This window comes from Rhineura floridana, chromosome 17, assembly GCF_030035675.1.
Source record: "Rhineura floridana isolate rRhiFlo1 chromosome 17, rRhiFlo1.hap2, whole genome shotgun sequence".
In the NCBI taxonomy this organism is placed as follows: domain Eukaryota; kingdom Metazoa; phylum Chordata; class Lepidosauria; order Squamata; family Rhineuridae; genus Rhineura; species Rhineura floridana.
This window is the reverse complement of record NC_084496.1, coordinates 16,920,257-16,940,475: the sequence shown is the minus strand read 5'-3', so window position 1 is coordinate 16,940,475 and position 20,219 is coordinate 16,920,257. Positions and strand designations below refer to the sequence as shown.

The window sequence follows — 20,219 nt, the reverse complement described above, 5'->3', positions numbered from 1 at the left end:
CACTTGAACAGACAGACCTTCACAGCAGTCAAAGAGATTAAATTTAGGAGTGGGTCCTCAGCTGTTGCTTTGAAATCTGTTCCTTTTGACATTAGCAACTCAAAAAAATGTTTCAACTCAAAACATGTAAGGAGGGGAACAGCACTCCACATTTCCTAATTTTTAATTTTATTTACTTATTTAAAAAAACATGCTTAAAAAGTCCTACCACAGGTCACAGCAAGTGTTACTCGTACAACTCTGCGACAAACAAACAACATAGGACAAGTCACAGCACTGCACTCAAGGCACAATGCACTTCCCCCAGTACACAACAAATACAGCTAGCAAATCATAGCAAAAAAAAAAGGAAGGGGAGGGAGGGGGAGGGAAAGGGAGAGAGAGAGAGGGAGGGAGGAGGAGGAGAACAACAACAACAACCCAAACAAAGAACCTCCTGGTGCCTCCACTGAAATTTCTCACCTCTACCCCTTCCATGGCAGGCTGAACCAAAACAAAAACAAAAACAAAATTCACAGCGTGAACGACAACAACAGCAACAACAAAAATGTAAGTGCAAAAAAAGTATATATACTATGCTTCAAATTGGAGTCAGAAGCCGACTTGAGTAGGGTTATGTTCTCACCTCAAACTGAGAGAATGGAGAGAAGGAATATCTTCTGCATTGAGAAATAACTCTCCTGAGGATGGGGGGGAAAGCATCTTTTCTTTTCCGTTTGTAAACACACTGAATACATACAATTTCCCATATTTTTTTTAAAAAAACTTGCACACAAGGGCAAGGAAAGATATGACAGATGAACAAGACAGTGAAGGCAGTAATCAGATCATCTGGGGAGACAAGCCAAGTTGACAGGGACAACGACCGGGGGGGGGGGTGACACCTTTCAGCGCTCAATCGAGTAGAACTGAACAAATCATTCTAACAATCTTCAATACCACCCAAACCTCTGACAAAAAAAACCAAAAACATTTTGGGAGTATCTTAGTAGAGCCACATGTGTAAAATAAATAAATAATAATATGAACATCAGTGGCATCTCAAAGGGGAAGAGAACAGGCACATATTTTTATCACCTTCTCCACAGAAGTCAAAGCAAGGTCATAAGACACACATGAATACCTACCACAGATAAGGGGAATCTTTAGTATTTCAAATATTTCTGAACTACAACTCCCATCAGCCCCAGCAAGCATGGCCAATGGCCAGAGATGGTGGGAATTCTGTTCAACAACATCTGGAGGGCCAAAGAATCCCCACACCTGGCCTGCAGCAGGCAGCCTGAGGAGAAGGAAGCTCTCTCAAAATATGCAGGGCCAGTCCCAGGCTTGACTGGGACCTTGGGCACCAGCCTGCCCTGGCCCCACGGCACCGTAGCCCAACACTCCCCCATACAGGCGGCACGGTGCTAATAAGCTCACCCGCATGCCCAACCTACCTCTTTTGCCGTATGAATGACATGCACGCATGCCTGCCATCATCCAAAATGGTGCAGGGGGTGTCAGCCCCTTAGGGAAGCCCTCATCACCATCTTGGGTGATGTCAGGCACGCACACATGGCATTCACACTGATAAGCGAGGTAGATGGGGTGTGCATGCAGGTTTATTGAAGCCTGCACTGTCTGTATTGGGGGGGTGCCTGGGAGCTCTCTCTCCGTGATAGGTTCAGGTTGCAGGACCCGACACTGCCGCGGATCACAGAATGGGAGTGCCACACTCTTCTCCTAAAGAGGGGCCCTTCAGGCACCCTCAGCCAGGCCCAACCTGGCCGCCCTCTGGCGTCGGCCCTGAAAATATGCAAAAACTGGAAAATCTGTGTGGTGTGGCAGTCAGAATGTTGGACTGGAACTGGGGAGACTCAGGTTCAAATTCAAACCCAACTATGAAGATCATTAAGCAACCCTAGGCAAGACCCTGGCTGAATTTGGACAATCATATTTTGTAAAACAAAATATGAACAAGTCCCATCCACCCCCAGGCAGCTGCTGTATTCTTCCCTTTGTGTGAACCAGGAAGTCTTTAGTTAACCATAGGTTCTTGTAACAAGAAACTATGGTTAATGGCTTCTGAACAAGCCTAGACATGAAGCCATGTTACAAATCACTTAATACCCTGCCTTGCTTGAAAACCATTAACAATTTTCTACATTGGATGTACTGTAAGAGAAGGCTCTAGTTAACTGAAGAATACCTGACTTGTTCACGAACTTGCATGAAGGAAGAAGTAAAGCAGCAGTGCAGGAGAAACAAGGCTTATTTGTATTTCAGCTTATTGAGCTGAGATAAAGATTGCCCAAACATGCCCACTAGCCTAACCTACATCACAGGGTTGTTGTCAAGATAACATGTGGGGCTGGGGGTGGGAAGAAGTGCCATGTCCACGGTCTTGAGTTCCTTGGAGAAAAGGTGACATATAAAGTAACAAGCAAATGAAACAAAACAATCCATTTTCAGCTGAATTAAAGAAGACACACTTAATGCCTGCCTGCAGCTAAACACAATGGCTTTATGCATATGATCATGCTGTCAACAGTATCCTATATAGCACTGCCAGCTTTATAATCAATGCACAGCTTAATTAGCATGGGGAATGCAAACCTCTTGTAGGCGGAAACATATTAAAACAATAAAGAACCTGTTTTGTTTTTTAATTGGTAGAAAAGGCAATGAAGAACTTGGGTAAACTATCTTAATATACACCACCACCACCCCAAAAAGAGAAAACAGAATTCTTGAAATCGCAAATTATATTTTCCTGAATGTGTATTATTTCTACTGCTTTAGGACCAGATGGATATCGTTGAGGTGCTGAGACACTGGAGGAACTCCCAGGATACTTTGCTTGACCACAGGAATATAGGAAGCTGCCTTATACCGAGTCCATCTAGCTCAGTACTGTCTACACTGAGTGGCAGCGGCTCTCCAGGGTTTCAGACATGAAGTCCCTTCCAGCCTTATCTGGGACCTTCTGCATGCAAGGCAGATACTCTGTCAATGAGCTGTGACCCTTCCCTCTATTTGAAGGTGAACTGCTCACAGACGAGCCAGTAAAAAGGCTGAGGGCTGTATCCAAAGCTGGTCCTACTCAGAGTAGACCCAATGAATTCATGAATAAGGCTGACTTGGGTCCATTCATTTCAACTGATCTACTCTGAGTAAAATTTGGTTGATGCAACCCTGCAACTGAAAGCATTTGCTAGACTTCTCATGACGACGCTACCTTGAGCTGCTTTCATGACCATGGCACAGAGCCTTATTGTGAGCACAGAAATTAAGCATATGGAGGAGCGACAGCTACATATATTTATCTTATCTAAAAAGGGGCAAGGGGGACCATTCCCCATGGCTAGTGCCTATCCCAGTCGTTCCTCTGCATTATTTCTGTGATCCTCAAAGGAGAGTTTTCCTTCTCCCAGATTCCCACCAGTAGCATCTGGTGGCAGGAGGAAGGAAAAGGTGCTACGATAGGCTTGGATGATGTAGCGATGGCCGTTAGCTGTTATGGCAGGGAGAGGAATTCACCATGGGGGTGCTGACCCACAGGACAAAAGATAATGGATTATATCCAACTAAGTTCTACCCAGGCTAGACCCACTGAAATTAATGAACCCAAGTTGGTAATGGGTAATGGGTTAATTCAATGGGTCTACTCTGAGTGAGACTAGTGTTGGATACAACCATTTGCCTAGAGCAGCTCTGTCACCTACCATGACATTTTAACATCAGTGAAGACTTCTGTTGTACCAGACTAATTCCACAGGCTTATGAGATTAAAGCCCCACAGTTATTAGCAGGGATCTCCAATTTTTGGGTGGCCTTTTGGGTCAAGACAAATATTGTACTCACCAGGAGCCCCCCAAAAAAACAAAAAACCCAGGAAAGCAGAGAGAGCATGCCAGATTGGCCAAAGCTTCTTGAAGTTGCCCCAGCCCATGTCACCCAGCACATGCACACAAGCACACAAACTGCTGCCCTTTCCTGTTAAGCAGGAGGTTAGCCAATTGGGCAACAGTAGTTGGAGGTGCCCGAAACAGAATCGGCCAACCTTTCCCTCCCACTGGTCTGCCGGGAAAGGTGCTGCTTGGGTGCCAGTGATGAGAGGCACCTGAAGCAGCTCTAAGCGACAGCTTTCCCTACTAGCCTGCTCCACAGTTGGAAAGGGTGGCAGAGGAATGGGTTTCCCATGTGGTTCTATGTGGCTGGCTGCATGTCATGTTCTCCACAAAGTGGTGCCACCCTTGTCATGGTCTGTCAAAGACCAGTTATAGAACAGCAGTTAAATTTCCTATGATGTACAGAAGAGTATTTTTTTAATGGTTGTATACTTGCCAGAGATAAGAGAATAGCACAGGCTGTATAATCAACAAGAGTTGATCTATCACTGGTAAAGATTCCGATATTATGACCGCTTTGAGGCAACAAAAAGTCATTTTTGGGCAACTATTTATGCCACCAACCTGAGGAAAAAGAATACTTACCTGTGCTGGTCCCTTACATCATTCGTTCATTGGCGATCCCTCGTGGCCGAGTAAGATTGTCTTCCAGGGTAAGGTCTTTAACAGTGGGTCCGTAAGTGACTGTGGAGGCCAATTCTGGATCTACACAGCCTCCCACAGTGAGGACATAGGTTTCCAGATGGAAGATGGTCATGATGAGGATTTGCTTGACGTGCCTTCCGCTTAGCTCGTTTGTTCCTTTCGCCCTGTACTTGTGCTTCAAAGTACATAGCACCTTTGATAATGGCCAACCTCCAGTTGGGACACTCATGGGCCAGGGCTTCCCAGTTCTCGATACTCATGTTACTTTTTTTTTAGATTAGCTTTGAGAACATCTTTAAACCTCTTTTGCTGTCCACCGATATTCCATTTTCCATCCTTAAGTTGGGAGTAAAGTAGCTGCTTTGGAAGACGGTGATCAGGCATTTGAACAACATGGCCAGTCCAGCGAAGTTGATGTTGGAGGATCATTGTTTCAACACTGGTGGTCTTTGCTTCTTCCAATACGTTAACATTAGTCCACCTATCTTCCCAAGTAATTTGCAGAATTTTCCAGAGGCAGCATTGGTGCAATCTTTCAACAAGTTGGTAGTGGTGTTTATAGATGGTCCATGTTTCATAGGCGTAAAGTAAGGTCAGTAGTACAATGGCTTTGTAAATAAGCATTTTGGTCTCCCTGCAAATATCCCAATCCTCGAACACTCCACACTTCATTTGGGAGAATGCGGCACTCGCAGAGCTCAGACGATGCTGAATTTCAGCATCGATGTCAGCTGTTACAGAGAGATGGCTGCCAAGATAAGAAAAGTGATCGACATTCTCCAGTGTCATACCATTAAGCTGGATTGATGGTGCTACAGAGGGATTGGTTTGCACTTGCTGATGAAGCACTTTGGTTTTTTTTGATGTTAAGTGAGAGGCCAAGCTTTTCATATGCTTCTGCAAAGACATTTAGGATAGTTTGAAGATCTTCCTCTGAATGTGCGGAAACTACATCGGCATATAGAAGTTCTACAATGCAGGTTGTAATTACCTTACTTTTTGCTTTCAGCCTAGAGATTAAAAAGCTTTCCATCTGTTCAATATGTGATTTCCACGCCAGTGGGAAGTTTCCCCTCAACAAGGTGTAGAATCATGGCAATGAAAATAGCAAATAAGGTCGGAGCAATGACGCATCCCTGTTTGACACCTGATCCCTCTTTGATTGGATCACTTTGAGAGCCATTGTTATCCAAAATTGTTGCCGTCATGTTGTCATGGAGGAGTCACAAAATATTCACAAATTTATCAGGGCATCCAATTTTCAGAAGGATGGTCCAGACAGCAGTTCGATTTACAGTATCAAAGGCCTTAGTCATATCAATAAACACCATATACTGAGGTCGGTTTTGCTCCCTGCATTTTTTTTTTTGAAGCTGTCATACAGTGAAGATCATGTCCACTGTCCCCCTGAAAGGGCGGAAACCATTTTGGGATTCAGGGAGGATGTCTTCTGAGATAGGTAGGAAGCAATTTGCGAGGATCCTTGCAAGGATTTTACCTGCGGTAGCTAGAATAGACATTCCTCAGTAGTTCCCACAATCTGTTCTATTGCCCTTCTTGAAAAGAGTGATAATTATGGCATCCCTAAAGTCTTCCGGGATCTCCTCCCTCATCCAGATTTTTTCGATGAGCTTATGAAGTTGTTGTGTAAATTCAGGCCCATCTTCTTTAAAGACTTCAGCAGGAATCCCATCAGGACCACTAGCTTTGTTATTCTTCATTTGATTAATGGCTTTACTGACTTCATCCAAATTAGGAGATACTGCAAGCTCATCTCTAATTTGTTGTTGTGGGATTTGCGAGAAGACCTCACCAGCCACATAAGAGTTACAATTAAGGAGGTCGTGGTAATGCTCTTTCCAACACACTGCAATAGTGTCAGCTTCGGGGCTGGGAGCTGGGCTATAACTAAGCAGCCAGCAGCTAGCTAGGTCACAAATCTGCAAAGGCCAGCAGATAACAGGAGCCGGCTGGAGAAAGGAATGCCTCTAGCAACTGTACCAGTAGCAGTGTCCGTAAGCATCATCGAGGTGGGGAAGCTAGGTTGAGAAAGCCAGGGGTTCAGTCCGAAGGGTCTGGAGTCTGCAAACTACGTTTCACGTGGAGGTCACGCCTGACGTTGTAGTCAGCAACACACTGAAGCCAGGGTCTGTCTTTTAAAGAACACCTCTGCAGACAGGTGGGAACAATCACCCCTCTGGCTTCTGCAAGCGTGCCGGCCTTAAACGGAGAGGCCGGCCCCTCAGCTGCCTGACTTTCTGTCGCCTCCGCTCTGCAGGTGGGAGGGGAGCCTCCTGGTCACTGCCTGATTCGGGCTGAAGAGCTTCAGCTATAGCTTGGACGCTCTCCAGCTGAGGGGGAGTAGAAGCTGCATTTTCAGGAGTTTCATCTGTTTCCCCTTCTGGGTCTGTGGCTGTTACTCCTGAGTCGTCCTCGTCTGACAAGTCCTCCGAAGGGGCCATGACAAATAGACTCTTTGTCCTTTAGAAGTTTGGTACCATCTATTGAACGTAAGGGATTTGTACTATAATTTGTTGGTCCGTAGATGGCCTTTGTGGCATTAAAAAAGCCCTGTGCATCATGAGCATCTGCAAAATGCTGGATTTCTTCAGCTTTCTTTATCCACCAGGCGTTCTTAAGTTCTCTAGTGCTTCTTTTTTTTCTTAGCAGCACAGTTAATGTCTTTTTGCCATATCTGGAAGGCTTTCCTTTTCTTGTCAATGATATGTTCAATCTCACTAACATTCTCATCAAACCAGTCCTGATGTTTCTTAGTTTGGTATCCAATAGTTTGTTCACATGCTGCAATAATGGAAATCTTCAGTTTACTCCAGTGTTCCTTGACGTTTTCAGGGAGTTCCGCAGGTAGATGTTTCTTGAGAGTTGTTTGAAAGCAGGCTCGCTTAATAGGATCTTGAAGGGCGTGGATGCTCATTTTATGCCTTGGTTTTCTTCCTTAGAGCCTACGTTGAGGAACAATATTAATGGCCATAGTGGATCGAATTAATCGGTGATCTGTCCAGCAGTCATCGGCATTTGTCATGGCCCTGGTGAGGAGTACATCACGACAATCTCTGGCATGGACAATTATGTAATCCAGGAGATGCCAGTGCTTCGACCAAGGGTGCTTCCATTATGTTTTAAATTTATCTTTCTGGTGAAAGAGTGTGTTTGTAATAACAAGATTATGCTCTGCACATTTAGTCAGAAGTAGAATTCCATTCAGGTTGCTATTGCCAACTCTTTCCCAATGTTTTTTGGCCATAAATCAAAATCACACCCAACTCTTGCATTGAAATCGCCCAGGAGGATAATTTTATGCTCCTTACGTATCTCTGATAAGATGGTGTCCAGCTGGGTATAAAAATTTTCCTTGACGTCTTCATCAGCATCTAATGTTGGTGCATAAACACTTAGAATAGTTGCCTGCTGGTTTTTGGCGAGTTTTAATCAAAGAGTTGAGAGTCGTTCATTAATGCCAGTAGGAACTTCTGACAAGAGCTTCACAAGATCATTCCTAATAGCAAAGCCTACTCCATGTATTCGTCATTCTTGTTCAGGCAGTCCTTTCCAGAAGAAGGTGTAGCCTCCTTTTTCTTCCTTCAATTGTCCCTCTCCTGCTCTTCGAGTTTCTTGGAATGCTGCTATGTCAATGTTAAAATATCTCTACTCCCTCACAATGATGGCAGTCCTGCATTCAGGACATTCACTATCTGTATTGTCTAGCAATGTCCGTATATTCCATGTTCCAAAGTTCCAAAGTTCAGTGATCTAGTCAGGGAGAGAGATGAGGCAGACTATGTTCAGGGCACCTTTTCTAGACCCCTCCCCATACGGGGTGAGCAGAGTGGATCCTGAATAGGACTGCTCAGTCATGGATACAGCTGCCGAACTATTCAACTGCCTTGGTCCTTGAGCCAGGACGACTGAGTCTGTATCCACTGCCCATGTGCCAGTCCATGACTAGGGGCTTCCGGATTTCACAGTCCTGCCCCTGCTGCCATTCGTCAATCGCCATGGGACTTTTGGTTTGGTTTGGTTGGAAGTTGTCTGTGCATGAATTTGTTTTATGTGCGGAGATCGATGCACAATGATCAACACACAATCTTGACAGAAAAAGGCTTTGATCCAATGGCATGGATACGACGACAATTGGAAGTCTTTTATCTGCTGCAGTCGGTCCCTTACAACCACTAGTATAATATAACATGTAGTAGATGTAATACAAGGGTAGCCAACATGGTGCCATTTCATCAGTCTCACCCAGCATTACCAACAATCAGGTATGGTGGGGGCTATAGTTCACAACATCTGGAGGGCACTGTCCTGCCCAAACCCACTGAAGTCAGACACGAACACAGAGGTGTGCTTTTCTTTAGTAGTTTTAATAGAAAGTTTCCATTCAGAGCGCTTCATGAATCAGTTTACAGTTAACACTGAATTCAGCATCACTACTAGGAATAACTAGGCATGACTGCACTTCACTAAGATGTTGTCGCAACAACTAGACATCCCTCCTTACCAACCTTAAGTAAGAATGGGTGGGCACCCACCCACTTGTATGAACCCCTCCCCCTCAATGGGGACTTGCTGAGCTTGTTGGCGCCACAGCCTATGTATCTGAGGTGAGGGCAGTTGATCCACCTCAGTAAAGTCCTCCCCCATAGGGGGAGGGGGGTTGCACAACAGCAACAGCAGAGCAGGCAAAGGAAGGGGTGCAAACTGTGAGGAGAGCCTACTCCCTGACTGGGCAGGGATTTGTCACTGCTAACTGGGTCTATGGGCTAGAGCTGTCACTGTCAATAGCATGAGAGCCTTCAGAGTAAAGCACGCCTGAAGGCATGTCATTAGTGCCTTCTTCCTATTCAATGTCCACCTTCTCCTCATTATCACCATTCTGCCATTTTCCATGGGGTTCATGACATCACCCCCCTCCAGGCCAATTCTCCCCCCACCCTAGGCCACAAAAACAAAATGCACAGGTACAGGATGGGAAATACCCGGCTTAGCAGTAGTGCATGTGAGAAGGACCTTGGAATTGTAGTGGATCGCAAGTTGAACATGACCCAGCAGTGTGATGCTGTGGCAAAAAAGGCAAACGCGGTTTTGGGATGCATAAACAGAGCTATAGTTTCCAGGTCGAGGGAAGTAATAGTCCCACTATATTCTGCATTAGTCAGGCCTCATCTGGAATACTGCATTCAGTTCTGGGCGCCTCATTTTAAGAAAGATATAGACAAGTTGGAGCGGGTTCAGAAGAGGGCGACAAGGATGATAGCCGGTATGGAGAACAAGTCTTATGAGGAAAGGTTGAAGGAACTTGGCATGTTCAATCTGGTGAAGAGAAGGCTGAGGGGTGACATGATTGCACTCTTTAAGTACCTGAAGGGTTGTCACATAGAGGAGGGTACAGATTTGTTCTCTGCTGCCTCAGAGGGTAGGTCTAGGTCTAATGGTTTTAAGTTGCAGGAGCGTAGATTCAGATTGGACATTAGAAGGCACTTCTTGTCAGTAAGGGCAGTTCGGCAATGGAACCGACTGCCTAGGGAGGTGGTGGGATCCCCTTCGCTGGATGTCTTCAAGCAGAGGCTGGATAGCTATCTGCGGGAGATGCTCTAGCTGTGGATTTCCTGCTGTGAGCAGGGGGTTGGACTCGATGGCCTACAAGGCCCCTTCCAACTCTATGATTCTATGATGGCTTTGGTTTACCAAGATAGCTTTCATGTAATTCTCTCACCAAGTCTGCAGCGTGGCCTCCCGGCGCTGCCTCCCAGAATCTTGCCTCTGGCCCAACCCCTTCCAATGGATCAAGTACTGCAGCTTCCCTCAGTGCTGCTGGGAGTTGAGAATCTGCTCCACCTCATATTCCTCCTAGCTGTTAACAATATGGGAGTGGGTGGTGACTCTGGTACCAGGTAAGGGTGTGGCGGCTCCTCGGGGTCAGCAATGAATGGTGAAATACCAGGTGGATTTTCATGGAGGCAGGTAAACGTAATTGATATGATACTGTATCAGGTTGATCTGCACTTCTACTTTGAAGGGTCCCATCCACTGAGCTTCTAATTTTTTTGGCAGGAAGAGGCAGTTGGCAAGTAATGTGTGGATAGCCACACCCTATTCCCCACCTGGATTTCAGGACCAGACTGGTGGTGCTGGTTGGCTTCCCGCTTCTGGGCAGCCTTGGCCTTTTCCGGTTGTTCTTGTAACATCTGTTGCATCACCTGCAGCTCTGCACATACTTCATGGCTGCAGGGTCAGCAAGGATGGTGGTAGGATTGTGAAAGGTGTGTGGGTGGGAGCCATAATTGATGAAGGAAGGTATGCACTGAATTGTTGTAGGCAAACTCAGTGAGAGGCAACAGGGACACCGAACTGTTCTGCTGAAAATTCACGTTAACAGTGGAGGTACTGTTCCAGGGTGGCATTAACTTTCTGTCTGCCCATCCACCGGGGGATGGTGTGCAGAAGACGGTCATAGCTCCATCTATAGCAACTGCAGCAGGATGCACCAAAATCGAGCAGTGAATTGGGGTGTCCGGTCCAAGACCAAGCTGTTTGGGAGACCATGCACCTGGAAAACATGTTTGATGAATAACTGAGCAGTCCCTTTTGCAGTATGTAAGCCAGCACACGGGATGAAACAAGCCATTTTACTGAAGGCATAGACTACCACCAGGATGGTCATTCCCTGTGAGGAGGGTAGATCCGTGATAAAGTCCAGAGTTACCATTCTCCAAGGCCCTTTGAGCGTGGGTAGAGGTTCTAACTGCCAGGGGCATGCTTGGCCCTCATGCAAGTTAGACAAGATTGTACATACTTTTGGACATAATGCTTTATTCTGGGCCACGTACATTCTCATGTGACCGCCTGCAGAGTATTAAACATCCCAAAGTGCTCTGTGGTGCAGGTGTTGTGACACTGCTATAGAACCTTGGTCCATAGTTCACCAGGGGGCACGTATAAAGCCTCATAGTGGTAGAACAGTCCCCCCTTCCAGGAGAAGCCAGGAGCTGGGTCTTGAGTGGGCTCTTGTAGCTTCCAAAGCCGTTCCTGACCAAACCGGTCTTGCTCCTGGGCGGTACGCAGCTCTTCAATCCAGGGATTGGCACAGAAGGCTACCACAATCTTGTGCAAAAGTATGATGTGACATAGAGGTGGGTCTGGCCAAGGTTTATTGTACTCCAGCTTGCAGGATAGTCCATCAGCTCTAAGGGTTTGGGCATGAGGGATGTAAGTGATACAAGAATGGAACTGGGCAAAGGATTGGACCAATACACTTAATGCTGATTCAGTTTGTGGGCTCTTTGGAGGTTCTCAAGGTTCTAGTGATCTGTGCAAATGCCCACTACATGCCATGCCCCTTCTATGAGATGCCACCACATTTCAAAAGCATCATGGATAGTAGTTCTTTGTCTCATACGGTATAATTTTGCTCAAGTCAGCCAGCTTATGGAAGAAGTATGCACAGAGATTTAAGTGCCCTCCTCCTTCTTGGAGGGCTGTAGCAACACCACTGCGATGGCTACATCTGAGGCATCTGTTTCCACAAAAGGCCAGTGAGGTCGGCATGTTGTAATATTGGTTCAGAAGAAAACAGCATTTTTAAATGCTCAAAAGCCTGTTGGGCTGCCTTGGTCCAACGAAATGGTTCAGACCCCTTAGGCAAACTGTTAGAGGGGCAGTCATGTTGGAGAAGATTGCGATGAACCATCTGTAGTGATTAGCAAACCCCAGGAAAAGCTGTAGGTTCTTTATGGTTTTGGGGGCATGCCAGGAGAGCACACAGTGCATCTTCCCCAGGTTGATCTCCACCCCAGTTGGGGTAATACAACCTAAAAAGTCCAGAATAGTTAAATCAAACCCACACTTTTCCAACTTGGTATATGGGTGATGCTCTCTCAGTCACTGTAACACTGCCCTCACATGCTCCTCATGCTGCTCTGGGGACTCTGAGTAAATAAGAATGTCATCTAAACAATCACAAAGCAACCTAGGTAGTCTTGAAAGATGTCATTCATAAAGTGTTGGAAGACTGTTGCAAGGGTATTCAAAGCAGCCTACCGAGTCTTGAAAGCAGTTTTCCACTCATCCGCTTCTCAGAACCTATTTTTGCTGCTTGCAGCCACTCATTGATAAGGGGGAGTGGGTAGCTGTTGGGGGTGGTAATATTATTCAGCTCCCAGTAATCATGCCAGGGATGTAGTTCGCAGATGTTTTTCTTGATGAAAAGCAAGGGGCGCCTGGCTTGGGATTTAGAAGGTCAAATGAACCCCTGCTTGAAGTTGACATCAAGGAAGTCCCTTAGGGCAGCCATCTCTGGCTTGGACAGTGAGTAGACGTGACCAGAGGGAATCTGGGCCCTGGGAAGCAATTAATGGCACAGTCATAAGGCCTCTTGGGGGGCAACTGGTCAGCCTCTTCCTTGTTAAACACATCACGGTAGTCCTGATACTTCGCAGGTAGGGGAAGAAGCGAGAGAGGAGGTGGGACACCTACTGCTGCCACTGCTATAGTCTCCACAGGCTGGCAATGCCATTCACAGTAGTCTGACTGGAATGTCATGGAGGCTTCTCCCCATGAAATCATAAGATCATGTTGCATCAACCAGGTCATCTCCAGGACCACAGGGAAGCGAGGTAAGGTGGCAAGGTAGAAAAACAACTGTTCAAGGTGCCCACGCAGCTCCACAGTTGCCTGTGTGACCACCCACGAAGCTAGTGTCTGTCCATCAATGGTCTTCAAGGCTAAAGGTGCTTCAAGGGTAGTGATGGGAATCTTGTGTTGCTTCGCAAAGCCCAAGTCCATAAAATTGCTGGACACCCCCAAGTCCACCATGGCCTGTAGTTGATATGCTGGCTTGAAGGTAGATCCACGCGAATTGGAAGATGTGAGGCCAGCTTTGGCAGGGCAGGAACGTTGTGAGGTCCTTTGCTTATAGTTGATCCCAGCTTGTGGATCTCTACAAGAGCTGGGATTTATAGTTTTCCTGCAGAGGGGCTTTCTGCAATTTGGAAGGGCATGCCTTTGCAAAATGCCGCACCTTTCCACAGTATAGGAACACCCCCTCTCAGTGATGCTTCTCTTTCTCCTCCTCTGTCAGGCATAGCTGCGCTCCTCCAATCTGCATGGGCTCCTCCCCAACTGAGCAAAGGTTTCCATGCTGGGAGAAAAGGACATGCAGGGGAGAGGTATGGAAGGTAATGGCCGAGCCAAGGAAGTCTTGCACTCCCAGCCACAACCTTCAAGCCTGCTGTCAATCTGCAGACACAGCTGGATGAGCTCTGATAAGGTGTTGGGAGCCAGAGTTCGCGCCAGTTTGTCCAGTATCTCATCATTTCAGCCCTTGTGGTATTGATACATCTAGGCTGACTCATTCCAATCCACTTCCTGCACCAAAATTCAAAAAGTGTTGGTATAAGTCATGACTGAGTTCTTGCCCTGGCGCAGGCTTCCCAGCTGGGCTGTCTACTGTGGCTTTCCTCTGAGGGTCTCGAAAGATTTCTGCCATGGCAGTGATAAAATTATATTGTCCCAACACAAGATCATTCGAAAGCAGCAGAGGGGTAGACTACTGGGCCACCTCCCCTCCAGTAGGCTGATCACAAAGGCCACTTTCAACGAGTTGTTGTGAAAGTCTAACTGGCGCATTCTGATGTAGAGCTCACACTGCACTATGAACGTCGCCAACTGCTCTCTCTTCCTGCAGTATCATAGGGGGTGTCCTATGGGCTTTTTGATACGAGGCGGGGGCACTGGCTGAGCTGGAGCAATCCCCTGTTGCATGGCTGTCACATTTTTCCCAAGTGGGTCACCCAGAGTTGCAGGTTCCGATTCTCCTCTTGGTGGGTAAGGGTTTCATTTCAAAGGGTCCAAGTCTTGATGCAGAGTTTCTGGAGCTCGGCTAGCATAGTTTCTACAGTTCACTGAATGCCCTCCTCCCATTTCACTGATAGGGTTGTCAAGTGGAGGAGGTTGTGACAAACTGTCCTGCCCAAACCCACTGAAGTCAGACACAAACGCGGACGTGTGTTTTTCTTTAGTAGTTTTAATGGAAAGTTTCAGTTCAGTGAGCTTCATGAATCAGCTTACAGGTTACATAGAATTCAGCATCACTACTAGGAATAACTAGGCAATTGCACTGCACTAAGACGTCACAGCAATTAAACATGCCTCCATACCATCCTAAAGTAAGGATGGGCAGGCACCCTACTTGCATGAACAACAAATGAGGTCGCCCCTTGGGGAGTCCTGAGGGCGAGGGCGCTACCCTCTTCTATTTCTTTCTTTTTTCCCTAACCAACTAGGTAAGATTGGTAGTGGGGAGGGTGTATGGCTCATGTGTATATCCTGCACAAGGTGAGAGCCTGTGCAGCGAACTGAATGATAGGAGAAAGTTGCCAGATGCCTTCAGAGTGAGAGTCTGTAACTGGCAGAAGGCTGGCCCTCCCTGGGTGTGAGACAGAGGGGGAGTAGATGGGCCCCGTGTAAAAAATATTGAGTGGGTCTGACAGTTCCCAATTCTCTCAGTGGCCTACTGGGATAATTGGCTCAGATAGGTTTTGTTGGTGGGCTCTTATTGGGTCCATATCAGGTGCTTAGGAGGAGTCTTAGTAAGGAGGGACATGGGTGATGCCACCCCAATTTCAGTGATCACGGGTATAGGGAAGTATAGCCATGGGGGGTGCATTACCATAGAAGATGAGGGCAATGCTATCTACGCCTTATTCCTCCCTCCCACTCCTCTCATGGATGCAATCTTCATTGATCATCTGCTGTGCCCACTGGCCTGTGTATGTTGTTTAACGCCAGATCGGTACACAAAAAGACCATCCTCATCCATGATTTGATCGTGGATGAAGGTGCTGATTTGGTGTGCATTACCGAGACCAGGGTGGGTGAGCTGGGAGGAGTTGATCTGACCCAGCTTTGCTCACCTGGATACTCGGTTCAACACCAGGACAGGCTGCAAGGACCGGGGGGGGGGTGTAGGAGTTGCTGTGGTCTACAGAACTTCCATCTCTGTCACCAGGAAATCATTCTGTCTTGGTGCTGGCTGTGAGGGCCTGCACCTGGTGCCAGGCCAAGGAGACAAAAACTAGGAAACTAGAAATGACAACCATGGGGCTGGCTCAAGTTCTCACCGGCCGGACAGGGAGAGCAGGGCACACCCTCTTGGTTTTTGCTCCAGATGGAGGAAGAGGTGGTCTGGAGATTGGGGGGTGGATGTCACCCCATTGTCATGGTCAGACCACTTCCTGGTGAAGTAGCTCCAATCCTTCCCTGCAGGGGCGGTGGACAGATTAAGATGGTCCGCCCCCAGAGACGAATGGAATCCACAGGATTCCTGAATGCCCTGGGGGAGTTCCCAGTAGATAGAGCAGGTGACCCTGTTGAAGCCCCTGTCACGCTGTGGAACAGCGAGGTGCATCGGGCTCTTGACAAGGTTGCCCCCAAGCGCCCTCTCCGGCATTGTGGAGCCCACTTTGCACCTTGGTACACCAGAGAGTTAAGGACAATGAAACAGGCTGGACGACTGCTAGAGCACAAGTGGCAAAAGACGTGCTGTGTGGCTGATTGGGCACAAGTAAAACATCATAACCGCGCCTATTGGTGGTGAGGGCAGCGAAGAAGGCCCACTTCTCTGCCTCCACCACATGCTCAAGTAGCCATCCGGTGGAGCTTTTCCATACTGTCAGGGGTCTGTTGACATCAACTCCAGGAAATGGAGTTTTAGACCCTTCGGAGGCTCACTGTGAATTATTTGCAAGGCACTTTGAGGGTAAAGTTGCTCACCTCCGGAGCAGTCTTGATGCCCACATCTACTGAAGTCCCCAATGAGGTGTCCAGAACAACGTCTGCTGCAACTCCTTGGGAACAGTTTCAGTTGATATGGCCTGATGATGAAGACAAGGTGCTTGCGATGATGCGGCCAGCAACATGTCCTCTCGACCCTTGCCCTTCTTGTCTTATTAAAGCTTGCTGAGGGGTGTTGACTGAGTGCATCCAGGGTGTGGCCAACACATCATTCTGGGAGGGAGTGGTTCCAGCTGCCCTAAAAGAGGAAGTGATCTGACCACTCCTGAAAAAGCACATCCTGGACCCATTGGCCTGCGACAATCACTAACCGGTCACAAATATCCCCTTTTGAGGAATTGAGAGGATTGTGGCGCAGCAATTGCAAGTACTCTTGGATGAAACAGATTATCATGACCCATTCCAGTCTGGATTCAGGCCTAGTTATGGGACTGAATCTGTCAGGCCCAGGATGTGACTCAGGAACCAGACCAACGGCTGTAGTTAATTCGTGTTTTATTAGGGTAATGTCCAAACAAAGACTGCGTTTTCTCATGAAGCAATACAGGGATACAGGTCCTGCGGCATTGGGAGAAAGTTGACAGAGCAAGGGACTTCTTCCCGCCTGTTCTTTAAGAAGGGGCCAAACGGGCGCGCAATCTTTCGCTCCTCCTTAACTGCCCCTCAGGTACTGCCCGCCTTCCCCCCCTTCTCTCCTGTCTTTTCAGCTGTCTGCGTGTGCGCGGTGAGGGGGGAAGCATCACCCCCTCCTCTTCTGAAGTTTCCGATTCCAGGATGGGGGATAGGGGAGGGGCTGATGGTAAACTGCCTCCCCGCTTTTCGGCTGTGAGCAGCCCTCCCTCTTTCCCCTCTTGCTCTGAGCCTGAAAGAGGGGGAGGCGTGAGAATGTCCAGGGAGGGCTCAGGCTCCCCATTGCTAAGCGACCTTATCACTGGCAGTTCCTCTGTTTCGTCTTCGCTCCAAAGGGGGAAGTTCCTCCCCCTTCCCTCTGCCATCCATCCGAATACTCTTCTCCCAACTCTCCAGGATCCAGCTCCCCGGGATTGGGACCCCAGCTCTGCCTTCCGACAGAATCGGCCTTGGTCGCCCTAGTGGATGACCTTTATCAGGAGAAGGACAGGGGGAGTGCAACCCTGTTACTCTTTCTTGATCTCTCAGTGGCTTTTGAAACCATTGACCATGATATTCCGGGCCAACTTGGTGAGATGGATATCAGAGGCACTGTTTTGGAGTGGTTCCAATCCTATCTCCAGGGTCATTTTATGTATTTATTTATTTATTACATTTATACCCCGCCTTTCTTTTTTCATGAAACCCAAGGCGGCTTACATATGGTTCCCAGGCGGTCTCCCATCCAGGCACTGACCAGACCTGACCCTGCTTAGCTGCAGCAGGGAGCTGGATATATGTGCCTTCAGACCATAAGAGAATAGCTGTGGGTGACTGTCTTTCAGCCCCCTGGCAGTTGTGCTGTGGGGTGCCACAGGGTACCATTTTGTCCCCAATGCTGTTTAACATCTATATGAAACCCTTGGGAGCTGTCATCAGAAGATCTGGGGCAAGGTGTCAGCAGTACGCTTATGATACCCAGCTCTATTTCTTCGTAACATCTGAATTGGGAGAGGCCGTGCAAGTCCTGGACTGCTGCCTGGACTCGGTGGTGGGCTGGATGAGGACCAATAAACTGAGTCTGAATCCTAGCAAGAAGCAGGTACTGTGGGTTGGTGGTTCCCGAATTCAGATAATTGGTCAGTTGCCTGCTTTGGATGGGGTTGTACTCCCTCTGAAAGAGCAGGTCCATAGTTTGGGCGTGCTGCTAGATCCATCTTTGTCACTAGAGGCCCAGGTGACCTCAGTGGCTAGAAGTGCCTTTTACCAGCTTCAGCTGGTAAGACAGCTGTGGCCGTTTCTGGACCAGTATAGCCTGGCCACTGTTGTCCACGCACTGGTAACCTCCAAGCTGGATTACTGTAATGTGCTCTATGTGGGGCTGCCCTTGAGGTAGGTCCAGAGGTTGCAGCTGGTGCAAAATGCGGCAGCAAGACTGATCTCTGGGGCAGGGTATCACCAACATGTCACCCCGCTGCTGAAATAATTGCACTGGCTGCCCATTTGCTACCGGGCCAAGTTCAAGGGTCTAGTTTTGGTGTACAAAGCCCTATATAGCTTGGGACCAGGATACCTGAAAGACCGTCTTATCCCTATATACCCAGTCGATCACTGCGCTCTGCAGGTGAGGGCCTCCTGCAGTTACCATCTTATCAGGAGGTCCGTTCTGCACAACATAGGAAACAGATCTTTAGTGTAGTGTAGTGGCACCTACCCTGAGGAACTCCCTATCCTTAAATATTAGACAGGCGCCATCTCTGTTATCTTTTCGGTGCCTACTGAAGACCTTCCTCTTTCAACAAGCCTTTTAAATTGAGACCTTATCCCACTCTGCTTCTGTGTTGGAATTGCTTTTTAATGTTTTTAAACCTCCTTTTTTAACCTATATGTTTTTATAGACAGCCATCTGTCAGGAATGCTTTGATTTGGATTCCTGCATTAAGGCCCCTTCCAACTCCTATGATTCTATGATGCTATGATTAACCTTTTTTTAAAAGATTTCTTCAAAGCGTTTTAACTGAACGTTTTAAAATTGTTTTGTTTTAATGTATTTTAAAGTCTGTTTTTATGATGTTTTAAAGTGTTTTTAGTTTGATGCCCTGGGCTCCTGCTGGGAGGAAGGGCGGGATATAAATCAAATAATAAATAAATAAATAATAAATAACCTCAGTGTCACTGCTGAAAGAGCGTGCACACACGAGCACTCCATCTCAGAGGGGCAGTGGGGGCTTGTTGAGCTTGCCGGCATCACAGCCAATGTGTTCAAGGTGAGGGTAAGCTGATCCACCTCAGAAAGGTCCTCCGGCACAGGAGGAGGGGGCTGCGTGGTGGCAATGGAAAAGCGGGCAAAGGAAGGGGGTGAAAACTGGGCAGAGAGGTTACTCCCTGATTGGGCTGGGCCTCATCACTGGTTACTGGTTCTGTGGGACAGAGGTGTCACTGTCAATAGTGCGAGAGCCTTCAGGGATCTTGAAGGCATATCACTTCTTCCCATTAAATGCCAACTCCTCCTCATTCTCACCACTCCACACTCTTTCCATGAGGCTCGTGACAGGCACAACACTGGCTATCCCTAGCGTGATATGAACAGCCAAATCAAAATATGCTAGCTGTTAGGTAAATACCACCACCTAAAAAGCATATATTAGCCATGATAGCTAAATAGAACACCAGGTTCAGAGAAAGCATACATGTGAATATCAGTTGTCAGACAGCAACAGTGAGGGATGTTAACTTTCTCCACACCCTCTTTGTTGGTTCTCCAAAAGCAGCTGGCTGGTAATTGTAAGAAACAGCATGCTAGAAAAGATGGGCCTTTGGCCTCATCCAGTGGCACTCTAAAGTTTTTAAGCATACATTAGGGCAAACCACTAAGCTCCTATCTTCCTAAAGCTCTGCACATATGACTGGTTGAGAGGTGGCTAGAGTGGAGCAGTGCTTATAGACTGTGCCATATTTGACAGCTGAAGGATGTGGATCTCGCAAGTACTGGGCTAATTCCAAGACTAGTACATCATGCAACAAGGCTGCAAAGAGGAGCTCCATCCATTCTAAGGAATTTATTCACTAATGGTCCCAGACTATGGTCTGAAGGCACATTAGGCCAGCTCCCTGCTGAGCCTAAGCAGGGTCAGGTCTGGTCAGTGCCTGGATGGGAGACCACCTAGGAACCATATGTAAGCCGCCTTGGGTTTCATGAAAAGAAAGGCGGGGTATAAATGTAATAAGTAATAACTATAATTATATAATTATTATAAT

At 47.4% G+C, this 20,219-nt stretch overlaps 1 protein-coding gene across 3 annotated transcripts in view; it reads right to left on the bottom strand.

The window, feature by feature from the left end:
• Positions 1–20,219, bottom strand: part of TRRAP (transformation/transcription domain associated protein) — a 321,632-nt gene that overhangs the window by 231,411 nt on the left and 70,002 nt on the right. The gene's annotated exons all lie outside the window — the stretch shown is intronic.